The sequence below is a fragment of the Arachis ipaensis genome, chromosome B05 (assembly GCF_000816755.2).
Source record: "Arachis ipaensis cultivar K30076 chromosome B05, Araip1.1, whole genome shotgun sequence".
In the NCBI taxonomy this organism is placed as follows: Eukaryota; Viridiplantae; Streptophyta; class Magnoliopsida; order Fabales; family Fabaceae; genus Arachis; species Arachis ipaensis.
Genome location: NC_029789.2, coordinates 118,544,820 through 118,562,453, shown reverse-complemented (window position 1 = coordinate 118,562,453; position 17,634 = coordinate 118,544,820). Strand labels below are relative to the sequence as shown.

The following is a 17,634-nucleotide window of genomic DNA, read 5'->3' as shown; positions in this document are numbered from 1 at the left end:
TAACTTCGTGGCACTATTAATAACTTTGTGAATATGTTTTTGTCAAATAGTTGTGTATATGTAAATTAAATTATTCTCTCTGCAAAGTAAAAAGAGAAAAGACAACTTTTAAATATGGATAATACTTATGGAAAAATATTATATACAAGTCATATTTGATGACTATTAACACAAAAAATTATAAGTTTATTGAACATATATATAATTAAATAATAAAATAAAAGAAAAAAGAAAAGCAAACGTGATAAGCTTTGTCCTTTGGATACAACAACAACAACAACAAAATCTTATCCCACTAAGTGGGGTCGGTTACATGAATCAAACGATGTTATTATGCTCTGTCATATATTATGTCTACAGAGAGACCGTTTACATGTAGATCTCGTTTGACCACTTCATGGATGGTCTTCTTAGGTCTTCCTCTGCCTTTTGCCCTTTGTCCATCTTCCATCTCATCCACCCTCCTGACTGGATGTTCTATCGGTCTTCTTCTCACATGTCCAAACCACCTGAGACGCGATTCAACCATCTTTTCCACAATGGGTGCTACTCCAACTCTCTCCCTTATATCTTCGTTCCTTATTTTATCCAATCGCGTATGACCACTCATCCATCTCAACATCTTCATCTCTACCACACTCAGCTTATGTTCGTGCTCCCCTTTAGCCGCCCAACACTCCGTACCATAAAGCATAGCCGGTCTTATAGTGTGCGATATAATTTACCTTTAAATTTTAAAGGCACTTTTTTGTCGCATATAAAACTAGATGCACTCCGCCATTTTGACCAACCTGCTTGGATCCTATGATTTACATCCTGTTCAATCTCTCCATTATCCTGTATGATACACCCAAGATACTTAAAACTTTTAACTTTTAGGGTTTTCCCTTCTATTAGGGTTTTCCCTTCTCAGACTGAACTTACATTCCATATATTCCGTCTTGCTACGGCTTATGTGCAGACCATACATTTCTAGAGCTTCTCTCCATAACTCCAACTTCTTATTTAGGTCTTCCCTTGACTCTCCCATAAAGATGATATCATCGGCAAAAAGTATGCACCATGGCACAGGCTCTTGGATGTGCTCTGTAAGTACTTCCAAGACTAAAGTGAAAAGATATGGACTTAAGGATGATCCTTAGTGTAATCCTATACCAATAGGAAATTCTTCTGTCACACCACCTTGAGTCTTCACACTAGTTGTGGCCCCATCATACATGTCTTTAATTGCACGAATATATGCGATCCTTACTCTCCTCTTTTCTAAAACCTTCCATAAGACCTCCCTTGGAACTTTATCATACGCTTTTTCCAAATCAATAAACACCATATGTAGATCCTTTTTATTACTACGATACCTCTCCATCATCCTTCTTAAAAGGTATATCGCTTCAGTGGTAGATCTGCCTGGCATAAATTCAAATTGGTTTTCTGTTACTTGTGTCTCTTTTCTTAACCTCCGTTCTATCACCCTTTCCCATAACTTCATGGTATGACTCATAAGCTTGATCCCTCTATAGTTTCCACAACTTTGTATATCCCCCTTATTCTTGTAGATAGGTACCAAGGTGCTCTTTCTCCACTCATCAGGCATCTTCTTTGACCTTAAAATCTCATTAAAAAGCTTGGTTAACCAGTTGATGCCTTTTTCTCCAAGACCCTTCCAAACCTCAATCGGAATATTATCAGGTCCTACTACCCTGCCATTTTTCATCTGCTTTAGAGCCTTTTTTATCTCGAAGTCTCAGATCCTCCGATAGTAGTCAAAGTTTTGAAATTCTTTCCTTGTGCATAACCGACCAAGGCTTGGAAGAGTCTTCTGTCCCTCATTAAATAACTCGTAGAAGTAGCTCTTCCACCTTTCATTAATCTTCTCCTCTTGAGCCAACACTTCTCCATCCTTATCCTTTATGCACTTAACCTGATCCAAATCTCTCATTCTTCTTTCATGGCTCTTTGCGATTCTATATATACCTTTTTCTCCTTCTTTCGTGCCCAAAGACTGGTAGAGACCTTCATATTCTCTTCTTCTTGCTTCACTTACAGCCGTTTTTGTCTCTTTCTTAGCCGCCTTATATTTTTCCCAGTTATCTGCGTTGCAGCATAGAGACCACTCTTTAAAGCACTCCCTTTTTATCTTTATCTTATCTTGTACACTCGCATTCCACCACCAGGACTCCTTGTCTCGTGGTCCTATTCCTTTAGATTCACCAAAGCTTTCTTTTGCTGTTCTTCTAATAACTTCTGCCATCTCCATCCACATATCTTTCGCGCTTCCATTCCCATCCCACTTTGCCTCTTCTCCTACTCGTCTTAGAAAGCTTCTTTGTTCCTCACCTTTCATCCGCCACCACTTCGTCCTTGGGTTCTTCGTATGATGACTTTTCCTCAACTTTTGCTCAACGCGAAAATCCATGACGAGCACCCTATGTTGTGTTGTCAAACTCTCTCCCAGGATAATTTTACAATTAATGCAAAATTTTCGGTCGACTCTCCTCAATAAGAAGAAGTCAATTTGAGAGCTTGTCATGCCACTCTTATAGGTTATAAGATGTTCGTCTCTCTTTTTAAAACATGTATTTGCGATGAGAAGATCAAAGGTTGAGAAAAAGTCCAAAATAGTTTTACCCTCGGCATTGATCACCCCGAACCCATGACCTCCGTGAATACTCCCATATCCAGTCACTTCTCTCCCAACATGGCCATTTAAATCTCCTCCTAAGAAAATCTTGTCTCCTAAAGGTATGTCTTGAACCAAACTCTCTAGATCCTCCCAAGACCTTATCTTGTGTTGTTCGTCCGAACCCACTTGCGGTGCATAGGCGCTAATCACATGGAAAGCACCTCCCTCCACCACAAGTTTGATAGAGATGATCCGATCTCCCACCCTCTTAACATCCACCACGTCCTTCTTCCACTGCTTATCCACAATTATTCTAACCTCATTCCTATTCTTCACCTTTCCTGTATACCAAAGTTTGAAACCGGAAGTATCTAACTCCCTAGCCTTCGCATCAACCCATTTGTTTCTTGTAGGCACATAATGTTAATCTTCCTCCTTGTCATAGTGTTCACCACCTCCATGGACTTTCCTGTTAGAGTGCCTATATTCCATGTCCCAAATCTCAACCTTCTATCACTCCGACCTTTACCTTTTACTTTGTGAACTAGCTTATTTACCCTCATCCGTTCACGAAAACACAAGAACTCTTGCTCATTTAACACTACATCCGGACACCGATGCAGCGGTTCTTTCTCATTTGACACCATACTCGAGCCATACAGCGTGTTGATTCCGGGCAATGACCTAGCTTTAGCGCAATAATGTCTTTGATTCATGTCATGGGGATTCGACTATATTTTTATGTTGGTTGTCGAAGATCTAACACAACCCTCCTCCTTTATCCGGGTTTGGGACTGGCTATGTACCGCAAGTGTAACATAGGTGGAGTTATCCTTTGGATACAGATGATGTTTAATTGCTTCAAACCTTATAAAAAAAATTCTAGGTGCATGGATAATGCAAATCTCTCTTCATATTGATTCTTAATTTGATGACCAGAGGACCAGAGATTTTCTTATATTTAATGACTCTATTAAGATAAAAAATTAAAAATTACAAGTTCTAAATAAATTACATGTGATTTAGCAAAGTCGGCTGGGAAATTCAACAGTATTGCAGATAAATTTCTTTAACCCATGTTGCAACACACCACTGATTTGGACCTTCCACCTAAACCCTTATAATGTGCCATTTTTATTTGGTTCCATTCTAATCTGTAACTAACAAAATAGGTCAATTGACGCAAACAACTCTGACATGACATATTAGTTCAATTGCAAGAAAGAACAATAAGTCAATTAGTTGAATTGACCTGTGCACTGATTCAATCAACAGAGTAGCATACACCTAAATTTTAACTAGAGATACTATTCCAATTTTTTAAATACTTTCTCACCTCTCCCTGGAGTTAAGTTCATCACCTAAACATAATCTCAAGATAAAATAGAAAATCCATAGCACCAAAAAGACAACCAACAAATAACAGCAGCTAACTGTTTCACAGCATCTGTGAAACCAAGCAAAATGCAAGAAAAATTCTAAAGCCTCAACTATAGACTATAACCTTTATATGACATACTTGCTCTCTATTAGTCACAAATGTTCCACTTTTCTCAGGATTTTGTGCTGTCACCTGCACTCCATTCAGGAGAGGACCTATGAAGAGTGATATCTGGTTTCCTTTAAACTCCTTATATATCCAAAGCATCCCAATTATACTCAACATAATAAGAGTTATAAACAAATAAACTCTAAAAAAAAGGGAAAATGATGGAAAAAAAGGTTGTTCTCATCGTTGTGCTAGAGCTTTCAAATCTTCGGGCAGTATTAATATATAGATGCCTTCCTAGAATATTTACTTGAACCTTTGTATATAAACTAAGCATTGTTGTGACCCATACTAACAACGCCATTCTTGTAAAACCTAGAGAAAAAGAAATTGTGAATAATTAGTTTTCCAAAACACTTTATTGAGTCTCTCCCATAAATTTAGTTTCTCTGATTATGTTAAAGTGTTTGGTTGACCCTTCCCTTGTAAGAGTCTCTCAAGAAGCTGAGAAAGATCCAACTCTTCTGCTTGTGCATAGCATGAGGCAGTGCCATTACATCTGAAATCGTCTGAATATTCTCAAAGTGAGCTTGCATTCTAGCATTCACAGATAAAAATAATCCCCCAAAGAACATTATATCTTATGGGAGCAATTCCAAAAGAACTTGGAATAACCCATTTTGTTTCCGAGACTTTTCATCAAACAGCTTACGTGCATCATTCCAAATGCTTTGATTAAATTAAAAATTCATCACAGCAACCAAATAAATCACAAAAACAAAGGCAAATGCTAGCTTAATCCCAAGTCAAAAATAAAATCAAGCAGCAATTAAACTAACACGACATGAAAATTACATTGTAATAATGGAATTTCATTGAATAAAAAACTGGAAGAAAATATCATAGAAAATTCAAATACTCACCATCGGTGTTGGGTTTGAAGAGAAGAAAAAGTCGCTAAAGAAGGATTAGGGTTTGTCTTCGTAAAAGAGGGGAAGAGAAGGGATAGCACGGGAAACAGCGATGATTGACGACGACGAGAGTGATAGAAGTCCCAAAGGTGTTGATGATGGTAATTGTGGCAGTGATGATTCGGATGAAGAATGCGGTCGATGAAGGTGCTGAGGAGAATGGAGCTAGATGATGAGGAAGATAACTGTGAAGCTCGTTTGGAGTGTGAAGCTCCAGAGGGTAGGGGTAGAGTTAGGTTTAACTCAGTATTTCCGATGGAATATTTTAAAATACAGATAAATTTTTTGTCTGTAATAATTTAATAAAACACAGCATTTTTGTTTATTTAATTACAGACGAATTTTTCGTCGGTAACTATTTCCCACGGAAAAAAATTAATTTTTTCGACAGAATTATCGATGGATTCTCTTTTCCGTCTGTAATTTATGCTAATTCATTTTTTTGGTTTCCAACAAAAATCCCTCACAAATTCTATCTGTATTTCCGTGGGATAAAATTTGTTGGAAATATCCATCTGTAATAACTAGTTTTCTAGTAGTGACTCTAGAACTTTAAAATATTTGAGCAAACTGTTAGATCAATTTTCAAATTATATTTATATTTATAATAATGTTTTGTATCCATGTAAAAGACAATAATGCTCTACATCCATGTAAAAAATGCATCCAAGTTATCCAAGCAACTTTTAACAGACGCGCCTCCCCCACCCCCTCACTCGTTTGTGATACACGTGCTACATATAACGTAAATCTTCTTTACTGCAACCTAAACCTTCTACTCTCCTAGTTTTTCTCCGCTCGCGTTTTTCCTTATCGATCTGCATTGCCTTCAACGTAATAAGCTTCATTGTTCTCCTCTGGTCGCGTTCATCTTCTTCGTTTTCTTCTTTCAATCTGCTTACGTTGCATTTATCTTCTTTCTATTCTTCTTCATTTTCTTCTTCAATCTGCACTTCTGAATCGAAACAATGAATGATTCAACTTCAAATCAGTTGAATGAAAGTAATTTGGATTATTCTTCTAAAACAAATCAAGCGGACGAGGTTCGAATTAGTCAATTTTGAATCGAATTGAATGGAATGTAATTGCTAATTTGAATTGAATTGAATTGAATTGAATGGATGCATGTATTCTGAATTGAATTGAAAATCTCTAAATTGTAGACACAGTTCTTTCGAATTTGATTTTATATATTGGATTATGTTTCATTCATTCAATATTATACAATTGTTTCACCATGAATACGTGTTCGGTTCATTATGCAGAAAGCTGTTTGAACTTGATTTTATATAATGGATCATGTTTCGTTCATTCAGTACTATATAATTGTTTCACCATTTATACGTGTTCGGTTCATTCTACAAAAAGTTGTTTGAATTTGATTTTATATAATGGATAATGTTGCATTTATTCAGTACTATAAAATTGTTTCACCATGAGTACGTGTTTGGTTCATTATGCAGAAAACTATTTGAATTTGATTTTATATAATGGATAATGTTCCATTCATTTAGCACTATACAATTGTTTCACCATAATGACATGTTCAGTTTATTATGCAGAAAGCTATTTATATTTGAATTTATATAATGGATAATATTCCATTCATTTAGTTCTATACAATTGTTTCACCATAATAACATGTTCGGCTCACTCTGCAAACCAGGTGTGTTGTGGATGAACAATTTGTCTTAAAGGTCAGGATGATTTTCAAGACACTTGAAGAAGCCAAAAAGTTCTACAAAAATTATTCCAAACTTGCCAATTTTTCTACCAAAATAAGGAACACGACTCGGAAGGAGACATGATTAAGAATCAAGTAATCATATGCAGCAGAGAGGGGAGGTGGAAATCCAAGATATCTCCTACTCTGAAGACAAATCCCCCAGCTGGCATAAACTATCCAGCCAGGATATGCATACATATATTGAAGGACGTCAGTCTCTGGATAGTTTCCAAAGTCGTTCTGAATCACTCACACCTCTGCTGTCCAGACCGGACAGAGATGCTCAAACAACACAGGGAGCTAAGCATGTTCGTGAGTCGTACCATCGAAACCAACGAGGAAGCCGGAATCAAACCGAGCAAAACTTACCAATCATTCGTAGTAGCATCCAGCAGTCACAGGGAACTAAGTTTTATAGAAAAAGACGTGAGGAATTATATCACACGGGAAGTACGGAATGTCTCCAAACAAGATGATGCCAAAGAATTCAGGAAGTACCTATTAAGAATGAAAGAGAAGAACCAAAATTTCTTTTTCGAGCTCAACCTCAAAGGCGATCACAACATCAAACATGCATTCTGGGATGATGCAAGAAGCAGGGCGGCATGCGAGTATTTCGGAGACGTGGTTTCATTCGACACCGCGTACAACACAAACAGGTAATCAGTTCACCCAAATTAAGTCTTTACGTTCACCAAGTCGACAAATTTCAGTTCATCACTTTGTGAGAGTGTCTTATGCAGGTACAATCTAGTTTTTGGTTCTTTTATGGGCGTGAATCACCATGGTTAGTCGACACTTCTCGGATGCGCCCTGACGAAAAACAAGGATATCCAGTCATTCAAATGGCTATTCGAGTGTTGGCTCCATTACATAGGAGGGAAGGCACCAAAAGGCATTCTTACCGACCAATGCGCATCGATGCAAAGGGCCATCGAGATATGCATGCCAACAATAATTCACCATTGGTGCATCTGGCACATCATGAAGAAGATCCCAAACAAACTAAACGGCTACAAGCAACACGAAGAAATCAAACAAGAGATGAGCCACGTCATTTGGAACTCGTTCACAAAAGACGCATTCGACAGAAACTGGAACGATTCCTCACAAAGTACGGCCTCGGAGACAACAAGTGGCTCTCAGGTAACCGAGGTTTTAATTTGAATTATTTTTATGCCGTTACCTTTTGGGTCAAAACATGCACATATTTCAGTTTAACACAGCTCATTGGTTCGGTTCATTCTGCAGAGCTGTACGAGATCGCCATATATGGATTCTAGTTTACCTGGATCACCATTTCTGGGCCGGGATGAGAAGCACACAAAGGAGCAAGAGCATGTATGCATTTTTCAACAAGTTCATCACACGCAACAGCTCCCTGAGTCAATTCGTGAAGCAATACGACAAGCCTAGCAAGCAGAAAGCAAAGAGAGAGAGAATTCGACGCTGCAGATTTTCACACTGTGATATCATGCGCAATAAAATCATCAATGGAGGCACAGTTTCAGCACGTGTATACCCACGAGAAGTTTAGGAAAGTTCAAGGACAATTTAGAGGAAAGGTGAATTACATCACAAGATCAAAGAATTCCACCCTAGGTTTCACAATATACGAAGTAATGGAGTAGGTTTCCAACTCCATATTCAACAAGTTTTTCGTCACCTACGACGCAATATCACGAGAGGTAAAGTGCCAGTGCCTGCTGTTTGAGTTAAGGGGCATACTGTGCCACCATTCCCTGAGCGTCCTAAGCTTCGAGTGAGTAGATAATGTGGCACCAAAATACATACTGGAGCGCTGGAGCAAGAACATAAAGAGAAAGCACACACACATCAAGAACGGCCAAGACGAGCCTCTATTGGAGTCGAGAAGCAAGAGATTCAACGATTTGGTGTTTCGATCCCACAATATTTGCGAATTTGCCTCAGAGTCCGAGGAGCTGACCGGAATTCTGCACCGTGCGTTTGACAATGTCATGGCCGAGATGCAAGAATATCAAGCGAGAAGCAAAGGAAAAAGTTTGTTATCCCACGAAGAAGCGACGTTGAGCGACATGAACGACCTTCAAAGCCCTCCATGTGTCAGAACAAGAGGCCGGCCGAAGAACAGACTTGGATCAAACCTGGAAAAAAAGATCTCAAACGCCACAAAGAAAAAGAAAAAGACAGCTCCAAGCGAGGTAAAATTGTTTTGCTTTCGGTTATGGAAAAATTCATTTCTGCATTTTTGCTAATATACAATTTATTATGTCTTTTGCAGTTGAACCTTTTAGATCGCGGATCAACGATTCAGTCAAGCTCTAGCTTTTACAATGCACCGGATATGAATTATCCCAAAGAGGATTATAGGAGTTTCAGTTTTTATTAACATAAATTTCCATTCATGTATGAGCAAATTTCGGTTCACTGAAGTTTTAGGAGGATTAATATCTGACTGGTGTTGGTATTTATTTAATAGTCACTTTTTTGTGTTTGATATTATTAGCTTTCTGAAATTCTTTATTGAATAGTCACTTTTTTGTTTATTGAATTGTCACTTTATTCTGTTATGTCAAAGAGTTCAGGTGTTTTCTGGAACTAAATACTAATAGAAACATTTTTTAAAAATTAGCTCTCTGCTATCAATATATGCACTTTTTTGGTTCATACAGTGTATTAGTTTCAGTTCATTGTATTTTTGGGATTCTTAATGTTTTGATAAATACCCTGATTCCATTCACTGTGAACCTGGAACAAAACAGCAGCCAGACAGTTCCAACAGGTATATAGATTAACATCTCAGACTGACAGAACAAGGATTAATCCATCTTGAATCAGATATATACATTAATATTAACATTAGATATATACATCAACATTTACATTAATATTCACATATATACATTCAAAGAAGCAGTGTTTGCTTTTTTAAACAAGTTAAACAAAATATTGTTAATTACATCCAGTCCAACAAAGTATATCCTATTTACTATCAAAATCCCCATATGTGAATTTACAAAAAGGGCTGGAGAGGGCAGCAGATGGCTTCAGGAGTCTTATTGCTTCTGATGCCTGAATCACTTGGTCTTTGATTTTGTTCATTTTGTGCAACAGAATGTTTGGACCGTATTCGCACCTGATGGCATCGATTTCTTCCTACAATTCAATTGAAAAGAATTAGTTACATAAGAAATGAACCCTACTAAAATAAGAAATGAAAGAATTTCATTAATTTAGAAGCTACTTACTTGTGTCCAAGCTTTATATTGATACCTCTTCCTGCTTTTGATCTTTTGAGGATCAATTGTTTCAAGCCATTTCATGACATATATTGTACAATCATAGTTAAGTAAGAATTAAATAAAATACGATTAATAGTATACAAAATAAAACACATTAAAAATAACACTATAGACGAGAAAGATTTTTACCTTGTACGTTGACCATTCAGCATGATATACTCTGCTTCTTCTCCCTTTCCGTCCTCCATTAAGGGTTCCGCCCCAGTGTAAACCCTCATCTGGGAGACTATTAATCCCTGAAAGGGATACAAAACGTGAATAAAAATTAGCAACTTCAATGAATCGAACTTTGTTCATATTTTGAATAAAACGTGATAAACATTCAATCAGTAAGAGAAACATTTTGTGCATACAAAAGAACTCAAGTGAACACATAAAAATGAGGTAAATCAAAATCAGCAACTCCACTGAACCGACCAACAATCATGATTTGAATAAAACAAGATAAACATTCAATCAACAAGGAAAACATTTCTACATGCAAAAGAACTCAACTGAACACTTAAGGATGAACTTAATGTAAATCACCAACTCTAATGAACCGAATTCTACTCATGTTTGAATCATTTACAACAAAATATGTATGATTTAAATAACTTACAACAAATTTGTTCAGTTTAATTCTCAAGTCAGGTATTTCTTTTTTTCATCTTGTTCACAGGGTCAAGAACATAGAATGCCTTTTTCTAGACATCGGCAATCCACAACCACCAGTGTCCTCCATTGTAAATCGGTACAAACAGCTGAAGTTTGAGAAAATCATATAATATTTTAGTCGAAATGATAGCAAACGAGAGAATTACCAAAGAATTTTTAGAAATCACAACTTACAAATGGATGCGATGTGAGTTTTCTTTTGTCAAGAAAACGGTGGTGGTGGGCATATTGATCGATATCGAACCGGTAGGCCTTGTTGGTCTTTGGATCAGTGTATTTCTCGCCATGGTTTCTGGTGCACGAATTGTAAATCACACTTTTCACAACTCGTACCACTAACCAGCAAGTGCACTGGGTTGTCCAAGTAATACCTTACGTGAGTAAGGGTCGATCCCACGGAGATTGTCGGCTTGAAGCAAGCTATGGCTGTTTTGTAATTCTTAGTCAGGAAATCAATGATAAGAGTGATTATATTTATGAAGAGTAAATAGCATAAAATAAATAATACTTGTTATGCAGTAATAGAGAACAGATTGAGGTTTTGGAGATGCTCTGTCTTCTGAATCTCTGCTTTCCTACTGTCTTCTTCTTCACGCACGCAGGTCTCCTTCCATGGCAAGCTGTATGTTGGTGGATCACCATTGTCAATGGCTACCATCCATCCTCTCAGTGAAAATGGTCCAAATGCGCTGTCACCGCACGGCTAATCATCTGTCGGTTCTCACTCATGTTAGAATAGGATCCATTAATCCTTTTGCGTCTGTCACTACGCCCAGATCTCGTGAGTTTGAAGCTCGTCACAGTCATCCCATCCCAGATCCTACTCGAAATACCACAGACAAGGTTTAGACTTTCTGGATCTCAGGATTGGCCGCCAATAATCTTAGCCTATACCACGAAGACTCTGATCATGAACCAAGAGGCTAAGAGATACACACTCAATCTAAGGTAGAATGGAAGTGGTTGTCAGGCACGCGTTCATAGGTTGAGAATGATGATGAGTGTCATGGATCATCACATTCATCACGGTTAAGCACAAGCGAGTATCTTAGAACAGCAACAAGCGTGATTGAATAGAAAACAGAAGTAATTGCATTAATTCATCGAAACACAGCAGAGCTCCTCAACCCCAATCATGGAGTTTAGAGACTCATGCCGTAGAGATACAATGTATAACGTGAAAATGTCATGAGGTGCAAAATAAATCTCTAAAAGTTATTTAAATACTAAACTAGTAACCTAGGTTTACAGAAAATGAGTAAACTATGATAGATAGTGCAGAAATCCACTTCCGGGGCCCACTTGGTGTGTGATGGGGCTGAGACTTGAGCTTTACACGTGCCTAGACTGTTTTTGGAGTTAAACGCCAGGTTGTAAAGGAGGTCAGAATCCAACAGCATCTGCAGTCCTTCTTCAGCCTTTGTTTCAGATTTTTGCTCAAGTCCCTCAATTTCAGCCAAAAAGTACCTGAAATCACAGAAAAACAAACAAACTCATAGTAAAGTCTAGAAATGTGATTTTTAATTAAAAACTAATAAAAATCTACTAAAAACTAACTAAATCATACTAAAAACTATGTAAAAACAATGCCAAAAAGCTCATCACAACACCAAACTTAAATTGTTGCTTGTCCCCAAGCCACTAAAAATCAAATAGGATAAAAAGAAGAGAATATACTATAAATTTCAAAATATCAATGAAACTTAGCTCCAATCAGATGAGCGGGACTAGTAGCTTTTTGCCTCTTGAATAGTTTTGGCATCTCACTTTATCCATTGAAGTTCAAAATGATTGGCATCTATAGGAACTCAGAATTCAGATAGTGTTATTGATTCTCCTAGTTCAGTATGTTGATTCTTGAACACAGCTACTTTATGAGTCTTGGCCGTAGCCCTAAGCACTTTGTTTTCCAGTATTACCACCGGATACATAAATGCCCCAGACACATAACTGGGTGAACCTTCTCAGATTGTGACTCAGCTTTGCTAAAGTCCCCAATTAGAGGTGTCCAGGGTTCTTAAGCACACTCTTTTTTTTGCTTTGGACCTCGACTTTAACTGCTCAGTCTCAAGCTTTTGGCTTGACACCTTCACGCCACAAGCACATGGTTAGGGACAGCTTGGTTTAGCCACTTAGGCCAGGATTTTATTTTTTTTGGGCCCTCCTATCCACTGATGCTCAAAGCCTTGGATCCTTTTTATTACCATTGTCTTTTGGTTTTAAGGGCTATTGGCTTTTTCTGCTTGCTTTTTCTTTTTCTTTATATTTTTTTTCTTTTTTTCACATTTTTTTCTGCAAGCTTTGTTCTTTACTGCTTTTTCTTGCTTCAAGAATCATTTTTATGATTTTTCAGATTATCAAATAACATTTCTCCTTTTTCCTCATTCTTTCAAGAGCCAACAATTTTAACATTCATAAACAACAAATTCAAAAGACATATCCACTATTCAAGCATTCATTCAGAAAACAAAAAGTATTGTCACCACATCAAAATAATTAAACTAATTTCAAGGATGAATTCAAAATCATGTACTTCTTGTTCTTTTGTGATTAAAAACATTTTTCATTTAAGAACGGTGATGGATTCATAGGACATTCATATCTTTAAGGCATAGACACTAGACACTAATGATTATGTAAGAAAGACACAAACATAAATAAACATAAAGCACAGAGAGCGAAAACAGAAAAAATAATTAGACAAGGAGATTAAGGAACGGGTCCACCTTAGTAAGGGTGGCATCTTCTTCCTCTTGAAGAACCAATGGTGCTCTTGAGCTCCTCTATGTCTCTTCCTTGCCTTTGTTGCTCCTTCCTCATAGCTCTTTGATCTTCTCTATTCTCATGGAAGGTGCCATATGGTTATGGAAAATTAAAAAGCGGGGCTTTTTCCAGACCAAACTTAAAATGTTTGCTCGTCCTCGAGTAAAAGAAGAAAGAAAGGAGGAGATGGAGATGTGTGGTGGGTTCGGTCAAGGGAGGGTGATAGTGTGTATGAGGGGTTTATGATGGATGGATGTAAGTGGTGAAGAGAGTATGGAGAAGAGGATGGGGTAGGTGGGGATCCTGTGGGGTCCACAGATCCTGAGGGGTCAAGGACTTAGCATCCCTGCTCCATTGAGGCGTGCAAAACGCCCTTAGAGTGCAATCCTAGCGTTTAACGCCAGACTGCTGCTTGTTTCTGGTGTTAAACGCCAGTTTTTCTCCCTTTATTGGTGTTAAACGCCAACTTGATGCTCTGTTCTGGCGTTAAACGCCAGTCTGGTGCTTGTTTCTGGCGTTTAACGCTAGCTTGATGCTTCTTTCTGGCGTTAAACGCCAGTCTGATGCTTCTTATTGGCGTTTAAACGCCAGTAAGCTCTTCCTCCAGGGTGAGCTATTTTTAATGCTGCTTTTCATTCTGTTTTTGATTTTTCAGTTGTTTTTGTGACTTCACATGATCATCAACCTAAAGAAAACATAAAATAGCAATGGAAAATAACTAGATATAGTTAAATAACATTGGGTTGCCTCCCAACAAGCGCTTCTTTAATGTCAATAACTTGACAGTGAGCTCTCATGGAGCCTCACAGATAATCAGAGCAGGGTTGGGGCCTCTCAACACCAAACTTAGAGTTTGGTTGTGGCCTCCCAACACCAAACTTAGAGTTTGAATGTGGGGGTTTTGTTTGACTCTGTATTGAGAGAAGCTTTTCATGCTTCCTCTCCATGGTTACAGAAGGAGAACCTTGAGTCTTATAGTTTGCAATGTCTGCAACCCACAGAGCTTCCTGAATAGCAAACAATTGCTCATCCGGAAAGGTTTCAGATATCTCAGTAGGAGGGAGGGATGCTCCTACTACTGGTTCTATCCGGGACAGGTGATCGGCTACTTGATTCTCTGTCCCTTTTCTATCTCTTATTTCTATATCAAACTCTTGCAGAAGTAACACCCATCTTATGAGCCTGGGCTTTGAATCATGCTTTGTGAGTAGATATTTAAGAGCAGCATGGTCAGTGTACACAATCACTTTTGATCCTACTAAGTATGATCTAAACTTGTCAATGGCATAAACCACTGCAAGCAGCTCTTTTTCTGTGGTTGTGTAATTTTTCTGGGCATCATTTAAAACATGGCTAGCATAATAAATGACATAGAGAAGCTTGTTATGCCTCTATCCCAATACTGCACCAATGGCATGGTCACTGGCATCACACATTAGTTCCAAAGGTAATGTCCAATCTGGTGCAGAAATAACTGGTGCTGTGACCAGCTTAGCTTTCAGAGTTTCAAACACCTGCAGACACTCTGTGTTAAACACAAATGGCGTGTCAGCAGCTAGCAGATTGCTCAGAGGTTTTGCGATTTTTGAAAATCCTTTATAAACCTCCTATAGAATCCTGCATGCCCCAGAAAGCTTCTGATTGCCTTAACATTGGTGGGTGGTGGTAATTTTTCAATTACCTCTACCTTAGCTTGATCCACCTCTATTCCCTTGTTTAAAATTTTATGTCCAAGGACAATTCCATCAGTCACCATAAAGTGACATTTTTCCCAATTTAAAACCAGGTTAGTCTCTTGGCATCTTTTCAGAACAAGTGCTAGATGGTTAAGACAGGAGCTAAATGAGTCTCCAAATACTGAGAAGTCATCCATGAAGACTTCCAAAAATTTCTCTACCATATCAGAGAAGATAGAGAGTATGCACCTCTGAAAGGTTGCAGGTGCATTGCACAGACCAAAAGGCATCCTTCTGTAGGCAAACACTCCAGAAGGACATGTGAATGCTGTTTTCTCTTGGTCCTGAGGATCTACTGTAATTTGGTTGTAAACTGAATAGCCATCCAAAAAGCAGTAGTATTCATGACCTGCTAGTCTTTCTAGCATCTGGTCTATGAATGATAAAGGAAAGTGATCCTTCCTGGTGGCTGTATTGAGCCTTCTGTAATCAATACACATACGCCACCCTGTAACTGTTCTTGTAGGAACCAGTTCATTTTTTTCATTATGAACCACTGTCATGCCTCCTTTCTTGGGAACAACTTGGACAGGGCTCACCCAGGGGCTATCAGAAATAGGATAAATAATCCCAGCCTCCAGTAACTTGGTGACCTTTTTTTGCACTACTTCCTTCATGGCTGGATTTAGCCGCCTCTGTGGTTGAACCACTGGCTTAGCATTGTCCTTCAATAGGATTTTGTGCATGCATCTTGCGGGGCTGATGCCCTTAAGATCACTTATGGACCACCCAAGAGCTGTCTTGTGTGTCCTTAGCACTTGAAGTAGTGCTTCCTCTTCCAGTGGATTTAAAGCAGAGCTTATGATCACCGAAAAGTATAGTTATCAGACCCGGCTCGACCCGGCCGGTTCGACCGAAAACCTGGTCACCCGGTCACTTAACCGGGCCGAGCCACACATTGAACCGGAGATGAAATTGACCCGGCAAAACCCGGTTCAACCCGACGGGTTTGATGAAAATCGGTGACCCGGCCAGGTGATTTGACCCGGTCCGGGTCTGTGTATTTTTTTTTGGGTTTCTTTTAAATGGCATCGTCAAACATTCCCCCCTCCCCCCTTTTCGTTGAATCTAAAATCAATGAACCCTAGGCTATCCACCCTTCCCCCATTGCCTCACTCACATCTCCCTAATGGCATCTGATCTGAGAGACTGAGACAGATCTCTTGAGTGTTGAGAGTTGAGTGTCTGAGACCAAAAACAAATTCATCAATCGGCCTCATCAGTCACCGCCAAACGTCGTCGTCACTCTCCGCGGCGTCATCACTCTCCGCGGCGTCGTCACTCTCCGCGGCGGCGTCACTTCTCCCTGCCGTCACTGCTTCTCCCCTCACCTTGCCGTGTTCGTTGTTATATTGGTCGTTTGTGGGTTGTGCTTCTTCTGCTTCTACTTCGTTGCTTTTGCTTCTGTGGTTTGTGGGTGCCTCATATCGCCGAACCCTCATCAGACGAGGTCACTCTCTGCAGCGTCGTTACTTCTCCCGGCCGTCACTGCTTCTCCCCTCACCTCGCCGTCAGAAAGCTCAGCAACAATTCATCTTCTACCTCAGTGCCTCTGCTCCCTCAGGTCAGTGCCTCTGCTATTGACCTATTGTTATGGAATTTGTTGATAAATTTGATTTTTTAGAGTAGTTGTTGAAACTGATCGAATTTTAGTTAAAATTGTTCTTGAATTGTATTGTTGGTGCCTGGTGGTTGCTGGTTGGTATATTAGTTAACTGTTTTATTGTTGCTAGTTAAAATCTGCTGAATTGTGGAAATGTTACTGTATTTTTAGTTGCTGGTTGCTATTGGTTGCTGTATTTTTGGTTGCTGGTTGCTGTATTTTAGTTGCTGGTTGCTGTATTTTTGGTTGCTGGTTGCTGCATTTTTAGTTATGTTTAAGACTTGATATTTGATTATTAATGTTTGTAAGACTCAAATTTTAAGTTTTAAGACATTATTTCAATTTTATTTATATAATTTTATATTTTTTTAGTTATGACCGGGTTAACCGGGTGAATCAGTGACCCATCGGTTGAACCAGTAACCCAGTGACCCGGTCATATGACCGGGTTGATTACCGGTTCGGTTATGATAACTAGTGTTACCTTCTCCTAGAAATGCATACTTCAGGGATGGTGGTAGTGGTTTGAGCTCAGGTTTAGGAGGTTTCTCCTCTTCCTGAGAAAGTTTCAGAGGCTCTTTCAATTCTTCTGAATCCTCCAGATCAGGCTGAACATCTTTAAAGATGTCTTCCAGCTCTGATTCGAGACTCTCAGCCATGTTGATCTCCTCTACTAAAGAGTCAATAAGATCAACTTTCATGCAGTCTTTTGGTGTGTCTGGATGCTGCATGGCTTTGACAGCATTTAACTTAACTCATCTTCATTGACTCTTAGGGTTACT

The 17,634-nt window shown here is 38.7% G+C and overlaps 1 long non-coding RNA gene and 1 pseudogene across 1 annotated transcript; both read right to left on the bottom strand.

Annotated features, from left to right (window-relative positions):
* LOC110272088 lies at nt 503-3,270 on the bottom strand (annotated as a pseudogene).
* On the bottom strand, nt 16,423-16,828 carry LOC110262972. Its single transcript, XR_002347983.1, has 2 exons — nt 16,723-16,828; nt 16,423-16,530 (listed from the first exon to the last, which is right to left on the bottom strand). It is a non-coding gene; the product is annotated as an uncharacterized LOC110262972 (long non-coding RNA).